Here is a 13400-nt window from a genome sequence, read left to right on the forward strand (position 1 = left end):
GCTTGTTTAGAGCTCTAGTACGTGGATCCAAGCTATCTATTAATATCTATTAAATATATATTTATATATTTTCAGAGAAGACTCCCCAGGCTCGACCAACTGTTTTTTTCCCCCTAAATGAATAAGAGATCCTTTAAAGTTCCCAGTAGCAATCCAAATAGGACAAACCACAGATTTGCAGGTTCTTATCTCCATCTGGAAAACCTGAATTTACAGGAATATAAAAATTGTTTCACCACAAATAGAAACTTGATTCCTAATTTGAAGATTCCTATACATAAGAGATAGGAAGGACCTGAATTTTTTCTTGGCCCCACCAAGAATGATGAGGTAGCATTTTCCCTGGATTCATTTCCTGTGGCTTCAGCTAATTATTATTTGTGAACCATTTCATCTTTGTTTTCAGGCCTAAGCAGTTAATGATGGTAACATATTCTTTGGTCTTTCTTTCTTTCTTTCTTTCTTTCTTTCTTTCTTTCTTTCTTTCTTTCTTTCTTTTTTTTTAAAGTAAGTTCTATAGGCATCAGGGGTTTCGAACACAGCCCGGAGTTCAAGAGTTATGTGCTTCGCTGAGCCAGCCAGGCACCCCTCTTTTGTCTTTCTCCCTATCTTTTATTCATTGACCTGTAAGGATAACTCCTAAACATTCAGTCTGTAACAATCTTGTGAATTGCTCACTTGTTTTCGTTCAACTGATAATATTTTTTAGAAATGTCCTCTGAGGTACTCCACATGTGGCTTCTGGAAATGGATTTTTATAGTGGTATGTGCAGTAGAAGAGAATTCTTATGATTTTCACTTATTTCTGTTGAAATTCTTTGTGTTCAGATAAAAATTTGAGGGTACCTGTTGCTACTAATTTCAAGGACTTCATTTCAGATGGTGGTGACCTATGAAACTGAGTGGAGTCCGTAGTACTTAGAAGAATGTGCAGCTGATCAGGGGAGTTAGAACCAGTAATCCAGTTGAAATTGTTGTAAATACCCTTTGTTTTAAATACCTTTTAGCTAGGCAAGTTCCAAATTGCCTTAGTTGTCAGTATGATTTTGGCCAAGTAAGCAGCTGTACTCTCCATTTCCTAAATCTGGCCTTCATCACAGTCTGAAAAGCAGGTTTTGATAAAAATCAGTTCCAATAGTAATTTGCGTAACCTGAGCCCTTGGAATGAGTAAAATGTCCTTCTTGGGGTGGGGGAGGTATTTTTGTAACAGTAAGGCTGAGAGGAGAGGTGAGTGTTAAGAGAAATTTTTGTAATAGGCTTTCTTCTATATTTAGCCCAATTAAAGTAGAACTAGTTGCCATATGGAGGTACTAAGTGATCACTCACAGGATGATAAGAATACATCTATTTAGTTCTTTGTTTCATAGATTTTGTTGTGACTCCTGTTGTTTCTTTGGTTAGGGGAAAAAAAAGGCAGCAGTAGCACTGAGGCTCAATTTTGATATATGCCATCCTATTCCTGCACCCTACCTCTATAGGAGGTAGTTTGGTTTAATGGGAGGTCTGTTTTTGGAAAAGTAGTAAGGTTGAAACAGCTCCATCACTTGACTTAACCTTGTGACCTTGGGCAGATCACTTAACATTTCTGACCATGGCCAAGTAACTTATCTTTTTCTTAATAAAAAACAATATATATAAGAAAAATTTAAATGTTAAACATTTTTTTACTTTTCATACAGGTTTTCATTTTGAACAAATGTCTGAATTATAGTTCATTCTTCTCTTAAAAGCCTTTGTTCTTGGGGCACCTGGCTGGCTCAGTCAGTGGAGCCTGCGACTCTTGATCACGGGGTTGTAAGTTTGAGCCCCAGGTTGAGTGTAGAGATTACTTAAAAATAAAATCTTAGGGGCACCTGGGTGGCTCAGTTAAGTGTCTGCCTTGGGCTGAGGTTATGATCCTGGGGTCCTGGGATGATCGAACCCCATATCAGGCTCCCTGCTCAATGGGGAGCCTGCTTCTTCCTCTCCCTCTGCAGCTCCCCCTGCTTGTTCTCTCTCGCTCGCTCTGTCCGTCAAATAAATATAAATAAAGTCTTAAAAAATAAAAATTTAAAAATCTTTTAAAAAAGCCTTTGTTTTAATGTTTATCTTCTTTAAATGCATATGAATCTCTTCTAGTTAAAAAAATACACATCTGTTTAAAAGCTGTTGCTTCTTCCTACAAAATGTTTTTCTATTACTTTTAAATGGAGTGACACTACTCAATAAAATACTGCTTATTTTAGTTCTTTACCACTTAAAAAAAATTTTTTTAAGATTTTATTTTTTGAGTAATCTCTACAACCAGCGTGAGGCTTGAACTTACAACCCTGAGATCAAGAGTCACATGCTCTTCTGACTCAGCCAATCAGGCACCCCACCACTCACCTGTTTTTAACTCAGTATGATTTTTGTTCTAATCAGTTTACTGAAAACTTTATTAGTGGTGACCTTTGAGCCTTTTCTTCTTCCTCACACTTTTTGACCTGCATTGCATTTGACAGTACTCTTCTTTATGAAACCCTTTTGTTTCTTATCTTTCTCTTAATCATGGATTTATATTCCACCTACATCTTCTTTGATTATGTCATCTCACTTCCCTTCCCTAACTTCTTACCTTCCCCTCTGTCTCAGAGAGTTATAATCTGTTGCCCTAGCTTCAGTTCTGCCATGTGTTGACTCCCAGATTTTTCATCCTAGCTTTAATCGTTGTCCTCTAAATAACTCCCTTTGGAATATTTCCTATCATCCTCTCTTAAAACTAAAGAGAGGATGATTTTTGTCCCTCACACAGCTTTTACTTTCCTCTTTTCTTTTAGTGATACCACATTTTTCACAGCCACATTGGTGTAGAACCTCAAGGTCATTTTTGACCTTTTCCCCATTCCTGTTACCCAGATGCCCATGCCATTCATCTTGTCACAACCTGCACATCACTGTGAGATTGATATTCCTAAAATACTACTATGATCCAGATATATCTCCAGTAAAAAAAAAAAAAAAAAATCTGAGTAGTCTTTTTTTTTTATTAAAGATTTTATTGATTTATTTGAGAGAGAGAGCACAAGTTGGGCGGGGGGGGGGAGCAAAGGGAGAGAGAGAAGCAGACTCCGCATTGAGCAGGGAGCTCCAATGTGGGTTACATCCCAGGACCTGATCCCAGGACCCTGAGATCATGACCTGAGCTGAAGGCAGATGCTTAACCGACTGAGCCACCCAGGTGCCCCTAAGAATCTCAGTAGTCTTTTATCAGTAGGATAAAATAAACTACAGTCTATTCCAAACAGTTTTCTAGACTTCTCTCTGACCATTCCTCTATAAGACCTCTCTGCTTAATTATATACCTATGTAGTTTGCCTAAACACACCTTACATTTGTTTCCCCTTTTTTTTTTTTTGCCATTGCTGATTCCTTTCCCTTACCTGAAGTGCCCTGTTATCTTTTGTTTTCAACTTTTTTACTGTGAAATGTAACACTTGAAGAAAAGTACATAAAACACAACTTTACAGCTTAATAAATTAATATAAAGCAAGCATCACCCAAGTCAAGAAATAGAACATTGCCAGGATTCAAAAGCTCCTCTCCACCCCAGCACTGTTCTCACTATATGTCTCTTTACTGTCTGAGCCTTTGTTGTTGTTGTTGTTGTTGTTGGTTTAACTTACTATGAATGAAATCCTATGAATGGTTTGTTTTTTGGGGGTTTTATTCGATCTGTCTTCTTTTACCCAACAATATTTCTGCTAGTCATCCATGTTGTTGCAGTAGTTCAAATACATTTACAGCTGTACAGTATTACATTGTATGAATGACACTGTTCATCTCTAGAAATACTGATAAATATTTGGGTTATTTTTTTTTTAAAGATTTCATTTATTTGAGAGAGAGAGCAAATGTGAGCATGAGCAGGGGTAGGGAGGGGCAGAGGGAGAAGCAGACTCCCCAGTGAGCAAGGAGCCCCATGTGGGGCTCATCCCAGGACCCCAGGATCACATGACCTGAACCAAAGGCAGACACTCAACTGACTGAGCCACCCAGGCGCCCCATATTTGGGTTATTTTTAATTGAGGCTTTGACAAAGCTTGTCATTATGAAGATCCTCAAATTTGTCCATTCATACACATGTGCCTGCATTTCTGTTGGGTCATATATATCTGGGAATGGGTCATAAGAGAGGTATATCTTCAACATTAATAGTGACTCACTGTTTTATATAGTAGTTGTACCAATACACACTTCTACCAATAACATATGAAAGTTAGTTTTTCCAAATTGCCACCATAACTTGAAGTCTTTTTTTTTTTTTAAGCCATTAGTATGTCATTGTGGTTTTAATTTGCATAGCCTTGATTACTAATAGGTTTGAACATCTTAAGTTTATTGATGATGTGGAAGGTCTCCTCTGTGAAATGATCGTTCAGGTTTCTTGCCCAGTTTTCTACTGGTTTGCATTTCTCTCAGTGTTGTATAGTTTTACATATTTTGAATGTGAGCTCTTTGTAGGTTGTGTGTATTGCATATATCTTCTTGCACACTGTGGCTTGGCTTTTCACTCTCTGAACATTCGTCATTTTAATGTAGTCTAATTTTATTAAAGTTTTCTTTTATGATTAGTGCTTTTTGTGGATTGTTTTAAAAATCTCTTCCTAACCCAAGATCATGAAGATTTTTTTTTAAATTATCTTCTGAGAGGCATATTATTTTGCTTTTGGTATTTGGGTCTTCAGTCTAGTTGGAATTAAATATTTTGCATGGTGTGAGGTAGGGTCAAGTTTAATTTTCTTTCCTACTAGTTATCTAATTGTCCTAATACTGTTCACTGAAAAGACTTATCTTTTCCTCTCTGCTCTGCAGGGCCACCTTTGTCATAAATTAAATATCCATAATATGCCTAGTTATGTTGTGGTATGGTATGTCTTCATTCAGTTCCTTTGGTCTCTTTGTCTATCCTTGAGCCAATAAAACACATCTTAACTACCGTAGCTTTAAAATGAATATGGATGTATGGTAAAGTCTTGTTTTTCTTAAATATCTGTGCTGTTTTTGTTTTTTTGCAATTTACATTTTACTATTAGCTCAAGCTATACATGAACACACAGAGTTGGGATTTCACTTTATTAATCTTTACATGATGACTTGCAATCTGTGAGCATAGTCTTCCTCTCCAGTTATGAAATCTTCCTCCATTTATCTTAGAAATATTTTATATTAATTGTTTTACAGTCTCTCCATAGAGATCTTACATGTCTTTATTGGATTGCATCCTATCTTTTTTTTTTTTTAATACTGTTGTAAGTGGCATCTTTTAAAAATTTCATCTCTTTGTGGATGGTATAGAAATATGGTTTTGTTGTATTGTATGGTGACTAATATAACAAAATAAAAATTATTTTTAAAAAAAGAAACATGGTTTTGTATATTTCTTATTTCATTGTGTGTTCTAGAACCTCCAGTACTTCCACTGTAGGATGAAGGTGTTGACAATAGACCATCCTTGTCTTACTTCTAATCTGAAAAGAAAAACTTTCTATAAGCATTTCACCATTAAGTATGATATTTGGTATAGGTTTCTTTAGATAACCTTTATTATATTAAACAAGTTTTTTCTTACTCCTAGTATGCTAAGAGTTGAACAATAATGTTGAAATCTATCAAAGACTTTTTAAAAATTAAAGCACCATTTATTGCTTTTGTTTGAGATGGATTTTTTTTAACAAAGTACTTTCCAAAATGTTTCATAAAGTTGCAAATTTTTATCAGTTCTAATCTTACAGAAAACTTATCTTTAACAACGGTAGTACAACTAACATCGATTGTGTGTTTACGATATATTAGGCATTGTATTCAGCAGGATAGTTTAGTGTGAAAGGTCTCAGATCCTCATGCAACATTGTCTGCTTAGAATCCTGGCTCCCCAGCCTATCAGGTAGGGGACTTTGGGCGTATTTCTTATTCTGTGTGTGTCTCAGTTTTTTCATCTGCAAAATGGAGATGGTAGTAGTATCTACTACATAGAATTGTGAGGAAAGAGTGAGTTATATGTGATACATAAAGAACAGAACTTGTTCCATTTTGCAGATGAAAACTGAGGCATGTGCCCACAGTTACAGAGCTAGGAAGTGGTAGTGCTGGAATTCATACTCAGTGTGTCTTAACTACCAAGCCAATGTATTTCAAACTTTTTACGCTTTTACATTTTTCGTTCATTTATTCAACTAAATGAGTATCTTCTCTGTAGCAATCATGGTGCAGATGTTACTGTTAATGTCTGTGATTGAGGCTTAACTGCAGTGTAACGTATAACTGAGGGGTCCTCCCACTTTTGTAGAACAAGAATCTAAGTATTGTAAAATTCTGGTCAGATTGATAAGCAGATTAGTTTATGAATGTCTTTGTTCTCATTTACTTACTGTTCTTGCTAAATGATGTAGAAATGGGAACATTCATTTTTTTGAGCAGGCACTTGGTGGTGGTGCTCTGAAGAGATGTTCTAGGGCTCTGTACCTGATTCATATTATTATTGATTTTCTATACCAACCATGTCAGCTGCTTTATTCATCATTTTCATTATTTCATTTGAATTTGACATATCTGCCTCTAAAAATTAATCTGTGTCCATAAAGACCCCAAATGAGCTTGCATTTACCCTTACCTATCTCAGCAGGAGTGTTAAAATTTAAAGAAATCAAACTTAATATGATAGTTCCTGTTACCTGCACTAGAATAATTACTGGTTTTAAAAAAATTCTTGGGGCGCCTGGATGGCTCAGTCGGTTAAACATCTGCCTTCAGCTTAGGCTGTGATCCTGGAGTCCCGGGATCAAGCCCCGTGTCAGGCTCCCTGCTCAGCAGGGGGTCTGCTTCTCCCTCTGCTCCTCACCCACTCATGCTATCTCTCACTCTCTCTCAAATAAATAATAAAATCTTTTTAAAAAATTCATAAGACTATTCCTGAAGTTTGGAAAACTAGCAAAGAGAAGCATGTTATCTTTTTTCTAATATTGCTTATGTATGGTTACATTAATTTATCATGAATAACCAGCAAGCTCCTTTTAGAACATTGCACAGGAACAAAATTGTGGGGAGATCATGACTTTTTTACATATGGAGGGGTAGCATATAACCTGATAACAGATCTGTGGATATTTCTGTGTAACTCATCTTGATAGCCTTGATAACACATAATGAATTATATTGGCTGTTTTAGAAAGGAATGAGATTCTTTTCAGAGGGAACCCAAGTTGGAGAGAGGTCTCCAGCTCCATTTAAGACACGACTTTATATGCCAAGTGTTTCTTCTTCCTGTCCCCTCCTCTGTGTTCATTTGTCTAACTGGTAATCATACTTCAGAACTCACCTCCTGGGGCACCTGGGTGGCTCAGTCGTTAAGCGTCTGCCTTCTGCTCAGGTCATGATCCCAGGGTCCTGGGATCGAGCCCTGCGTCCGGCTCCCTGCCCAGTGGGAAGCCTGCTTCTCCCTCTCCCACTCCCCCTGTTTGTGTTTGCTCTCTCACTGTCTCTCTCTCTGTCAAATAAATAAATAAATAAATAAATAAATAAATAAATAAATCTTAAAAAAAACCTCACCTCCTAGGAAATTTGTCATTACCTTCTCCTGCCACCAGACTGATTTTAAAGTTTTTTTTAGGTTAAAAAAAAAGAAAGAAAAAGGCAGTTAAGCAATAATAGTGTCCAGTAATGGGGTGCCTGGGTGGCTCAGTCATTAAACATCTGCCTTCGGCTCAGGTCATGATCCTGGGGTCCTGGGATGGAGCCCCACATTGGGCTCCTTGGTCAGCGGGGAGTCTGCTTCTCCCTCTACCCACCCTCCTGCTCCTGTTCCCTCTCTCACTGTCTCTGTCTGTCAAATAAATAAAATCTTAAATTTAAAAAAAAAGTGTCCAGTAGTTAGGAGTTTACAAAGCTGTTTCATTCTAATACCATGAGGAGTCTAGAGCTCCATGTCATTTATAGGCAATCTGTTAATTCCTTGATTCTCACAACAGTTATTTGAAGAGGGTACCATATTATCCACATTTTATAGACTAGAAACTGAGGTACCTCTGGAGAGGTTAAGAAACTTTCCAAGGTAACACAGCTAGCAATTGATGGCCTAGATTTGAGCCCAAGAGTCTAACTCTAAAGCCCAAGTTCTTAAGTCTCTATGTTCTACTGCCTATGTTCAAGAGATTTGGAGAGCTGACAGTTGTTTCTTTCCTTTCCATCCCTGGGTTGAGATTTACCTTGCCAGAGGCACTGAGATCAACTCGACCTCCCTATCCAACCCCATTCTCTTGACTGCCAGGCTGATCTATTCACCTAATCTCAGTTTTTTCAATTAAAGTTTAAAGTTTAAAAGTTTAAAGTTCTTAAAAAACTGTCTTAGTTTCCACCCTCCTCTCTTCTTTTACTCTTGGGGACAAGGGCAAGAGAAAAATTCCAGTTGTTTTTATTTTTAATGTTTGATTTTTCCCTTAATACATCAATTTTCAGAATAATGAATTGGTGTCCTAGCAACCTCCATGGTAACTAATGAGGTTTTTCTTTTTAATATGATTGTGAATGCATTGATTTTTATGTTCTTTTTGGTGCATATGTTGCTCCATTTTAGGCCAGTGGGAGACTTTTATGTTGTTTCCTATATCCTTTTGACATGACCCCATTATTAGTCTTAGGTAGCACAACAACACTCAGACCTGGAATCAGACATTTCTCTAAGGAGTCTGGGCTCCTGTTTGTAGAAAATGGAATTTTCAAAGTTCACTATCTGAGTCCTTCTAGTGCTGCTGATCAAGATAAACTTTCAGCTTCTCTGATAAATTAGAAAGTCTTCACTCTCCTATAGTATTTTTTACCCATTGCTGTTTTTGCAGATAGCAAACTACTTGTTCAGAGTTTCAAATACCTATCATTTTTCAAATCCTCAGCTTTTCATCAACTCCTCTCTGTCTCTTATCTTACTGATTTCTGAGTACTATAGTTACTATGATCCATAGTCTCCAATTTGAAGTACCTATTTGCCTGATTTTCTTTCCATTGTATTTTAGGTAGAATAATACAGATTAATGACACGGAATTGATAGGTTAACAGTGCTGAGTTAGGAATGGTTATGAACATTTCCTTTGTGTTAGTCTCACTCGTCAGAATGCTGTAGATGTTGTAACGAATCTGAAATTTCAGTGAGTTACATGACACAGTCGTTCATGATATCCTTAAGAATAAGATAGAGTAGTAATGCAAGCCAGACTAGAGTGTCTACTTTAATTAAGAGACAAAGCTAATTGAGCATCTATTTCCAGAATGCTAATGATTAAGTCAGATTTTAAAAGGGGCTCTAACAGCTTGCCGGAAGGCCACATTCTGTATTGTTTTAAGGATGGAAATGAAAATAATCTAATACCATACATGGAGAAAAGAAGGAGGTGGGAGAAATAACTAGTACACTGGCAGGACTGGATCCCTAAAGATTTCAATAGGCCAGAATGACATACGAAATTTATTATATAAAGATAAAATTAATCAAGGACAAACACAAAATCCTACCTTCAGGTTCAACACTTACCTTCCCAAGAATGGAGTAAGAAAGACATGGATTGAGGCGCCTGGCTGGCTCAGTTGGTAAACCATGCGACTCTTGATCTCGGGGTTGTAAATTTGAGCCCCATATTGGGTGTTGAGATTACTTGAAAAATAAAAAATCTTCAAAAAAAAAACTTCATGGGTTAATAGTATATGTGATAAATGCTTCAAGCTTTAGATGTCTATGAACCAAATATGAATTAAATGTAGGGGGGATTAGAAATAAGAGGTATGGAATTCTAATTCCAGTTCTACTGCTGACTGGTTGCATAATCAAGATTAAAGTTCTTTACCTCGTTAAGCTTCAGTTTGCCCATTATAAAATGTGTGGCATTTTATAGCACTAGTAATTATAAAGTACTGTTTGTTTACTGGAATTGATAGCTGAAGAAACATATAAACAAAGCTAATTGAGTCTTAAATTATATTAAGAACCACCCCACCCCACCCCCCCATTCAGTTCTGGATACTTTTAAGAGATTTTGATACTATATGAGTCATTAAGAAATAGGAGAAGAAAAAAATTACAATTGGGAACCCTACTTAGCTTTAAATCTCTCAATGGTTGGTATATGAACAAGGTTAGAGTATACATTTATTTTTTGCCCATGAGCACATAACTCGACAGTGGGGAAAGCTTCAGACTTTGGCTCACTGTAAGAAAAAGCTTCTGAATCATTAAAATTGTCTAAAATGAAATGAATGAAGTACCTTATTGAGTCACTAAAGACGTGTGGGGCAACCCCTTGTTTCGGGATATCCTAGAGGGAATTCATGCCTCGGGTAAAGGTCTGCTCAAGGCATTTTCTAAGGTACTTTCTAACTCTTACATTCCAGGTTTCTGTAATATGGGGATAATGATACCTTTCAGTTACTGTGATGAATAGTAAGGCCATCCATGTAAAAAGTTCTTAAATGTTTCATGGGACACAATTAGTACCCACTAAATGTTCTTTGTGGTATCTATAAGAATAATCCTTGTCCTGACCTGGTACAAATGAGATAATGAATATAAACATGCTTTAAGTATCCTTCAAGTCCTTCACAAGAATAGGAGATGCAGAAATCTATATCTGACATCTGGCAGGGCACCACTGGGACATTTTGCTTCAATTTTTCATTTACAAAAGGCTTGACTTTTTAACTTTTTTTTCCCAAGTAGGGAAGGGCCTGACTTACCTGCATAGAGTATAGATAGATTTGCCTTGCTGTGGCCACAGAATGTGATGATTAGGTTCATAGACTTTGGGGGTTCCAGCCCAGCTCCCATACTTAACTAGCTGGTGACTGTTGGAAAGTGGTATCATCTCATAAGCTTCAGTTTCCTCTTGTAAAATAAGGGTACCTTGTTTTTTATGATTCACCACAATAACATGTTAAGTGCTTGGCATGGAATCTGGTACCCAAGTGGTCAGTTAGCAATAGCTTCTCCTGTTTTTATGATCCTTTCCCACATGTTATGAGGGAAATTTGTAAAATGCTTCTTTGAGGGGCTTCCCGGTTGATTGGGAGAGGGCCTTTCTCCTGTACCTTTGAGAGACTTCCTTCTGAATTAGTTCCTGGTCTGTGGCATAGACCAGTGCTCTTTATAGAAACAGAACATGGCAGTAAGAATAGCTATGGAAGAGGAGCAGTCATAAGACTCAAAGGGAATCCAGTCTGTGCCCATCGGTGGTGAAATAGTCCCACCTTGTCTTTGATCTCATTGTGCCCTCTTCAGTGCTCACGAAAAGAACAAGCAGTGTTACAGACATAAGCAGATTCTTAATAGTTCTGTATTTGATTGTTGTTCAGTGGGTCCTTTGCTCTGGATCCAGATGCCGCACAGAATGCCATACGAGTGCTACTGAAGAGTTTACTGAACTTCAGTTCTGATGTTGGCAGATTAGGGTCAGCCATTTCCTAAGTGGACAAGTTCCTTAACTTTTATGGGGATCTCCATTTTCTCAGTTACAAAAATAGTAATAGCAGTTGTATCCACCTTTGGGATTATGAGAATTATGTGACACAGCACAAAGCACAGTGCTTAGTTATAGTTGGTACTCAGCGAAGTCATAGCTCTGAAGAAAGGGAGAAAGAGATGGTCTGGTTCTTCTAGATATTGATTAATTATAACTATTTTTAAGTCTATTCTAGTAGACTTCTGGTTTATATTTTAATGTGTGTATATATATGTATATGTGATATGTATCCTATATATGGTAGAATGTGAGGTATATATACCATATATATAGAAAGGTTATATGTAATATTGAAGGTTTGAATTTAAAATGAGAAAATTTAAATTCTCTGTATCCAATCTAGATTTTTTCACAGCATTCCATGTTCTATTTCTAAGCCCTTTTATCAACTCAAGCCCAACACTCTAGGAAATCCCATCCCACACATAGCACTATTATTATGTCATTCATTTTGCCTGTTTGGCCTTTCCTGGTTTAGTTTTTTAATTCTCTATTGTAACTTTGCTCTAATGTTTACTTTGAGCTTCCTTTATATTTTTTAATATATTTTTCCTTTGCATTTTTAAAAGGAAAAGAAAAAGAATGGTTATTACAACAGGGCCATTTTATATTTTAACCAACTTTCTTTTAGTTGCAAATAACAAAAACTCATTTAGCTTAAGAAAGAAAAAAGAAGGTATTGTATTACAAGACATGGGAATGTCAGTTTGTCATGTTATGTCAATTTGCCCATAGTTAGGAAGTTCATCCAAGCCTTAGAAAGGCTTGGAAAGGTCTATAACGAGGAAATATAGAGTCCTCAAGAACCTAGGCAATTCCTCTTTCCATATCTTTCTCTGTTTCCCTAGCTGTGTGGTCTCCTGTATCTGCTTCTCTCTGCATACCTGCTATTTGCTGTGTAACTTTGGGCAAGAGCCTTAATATATATGTCTGTTTCCCTCTATGAAAAAAGTGTTGTGTATTAGTTTCCTGTGCTGCTGTTAAAAATTACCACAAATTTGTTCTCACAGTTCTGGAATCAGAAGTTCAAAAGTTATGAGTATCACCGGGTTAAATAAAGGTGGGCAGAGCCACACTTCCTCCAGAGGCTCTAGGGGAGAATTCAGTCTTTGCCTCATCCAGCTAGTAGTGGAAACCGTTCCTTGGCTTTTGCTACCCTCTGCCTGCTTTCACATCATCTTCTCTGTGTGTACATGTGTAGTGCATGCAACTGTGTGTGTTCTCCTCTTCTATTTATATCAAATCTTCCCCTGCCTTTCTCTTGTAAAGACATGTGTGATTGCAAGTAGGGCCCACCTTTATAATCCAGAATACTCTCCCAATTCAAGATTCTTGATTTGATCACATCTGCAAAGATCCCTTTTCCTTACAAGATAATATTTACAGGTTTCGGGGATTAGGACCTGATGTTTTTGGGTGACCATTATCCAGCCTACTACAAATAGGGATCATAAAGACATCTCAAAGTTGACATATAATAAAGATTGCCTAAATGCTAGTCTCTTTCCTTCTCTACATCTCTCCTACATGTACTGCCATGCTCCTCCTGTAACATTGCTTTCAGGAATGTTATTATCACATTAAGCGTGGACCTGTTAGGATAATAATGGTAGTGAAAGTAATAGCTGTAATTTATTAAATGTCCATTGTAGCCCAAGCATTTTGCTGAGTACTTTATGTATGTAGGTACTGCTATAATTCCCATTTTACAGATGAGAGAAACTATATTCAGAGAGGTGAAGTAACTTAATTTGCCCAAGTTCAGTCAGCTGGCAAGTGTCAGAACTGGGGTTTAAATAAGGATTTCTCAAATTCTTAGGGCTGTGTTCTTAATCATTATATCTTGCCTGTTATTCAGGAGTGTGGTTCATATCTCTGG

At 37.0% G+C, this 13400-nt stretch overlaps 1 protein-coding gene across 5 annotated transcripts in view; it reads left to right on the top strand.

Moving 5' to 3' along the window:
- The window catches only part of NR6A1 (nuclear receptor subfamily 6 group A member 1), a 219634-nt gene that overhangs the window by 167523 nt on the left and 38711 nt on the right, over nucleotides 1-13400 (top strand). The window lies entirely within an intron of this gene.

Source organism: Ursus americanus, chromosome 18 (genome assembly GCF_024610735.1).
Source record: "Ursus americanus isolate L20-20 chromosome 18, mUrsAme1.1.p, whole genome shotgun sequence".
Lineage (NCBI taxonomy): Eukaryota > Metazoa > Chordata > Mammalia > Carnivora > Ursidae > Ursus > Ursus americanus.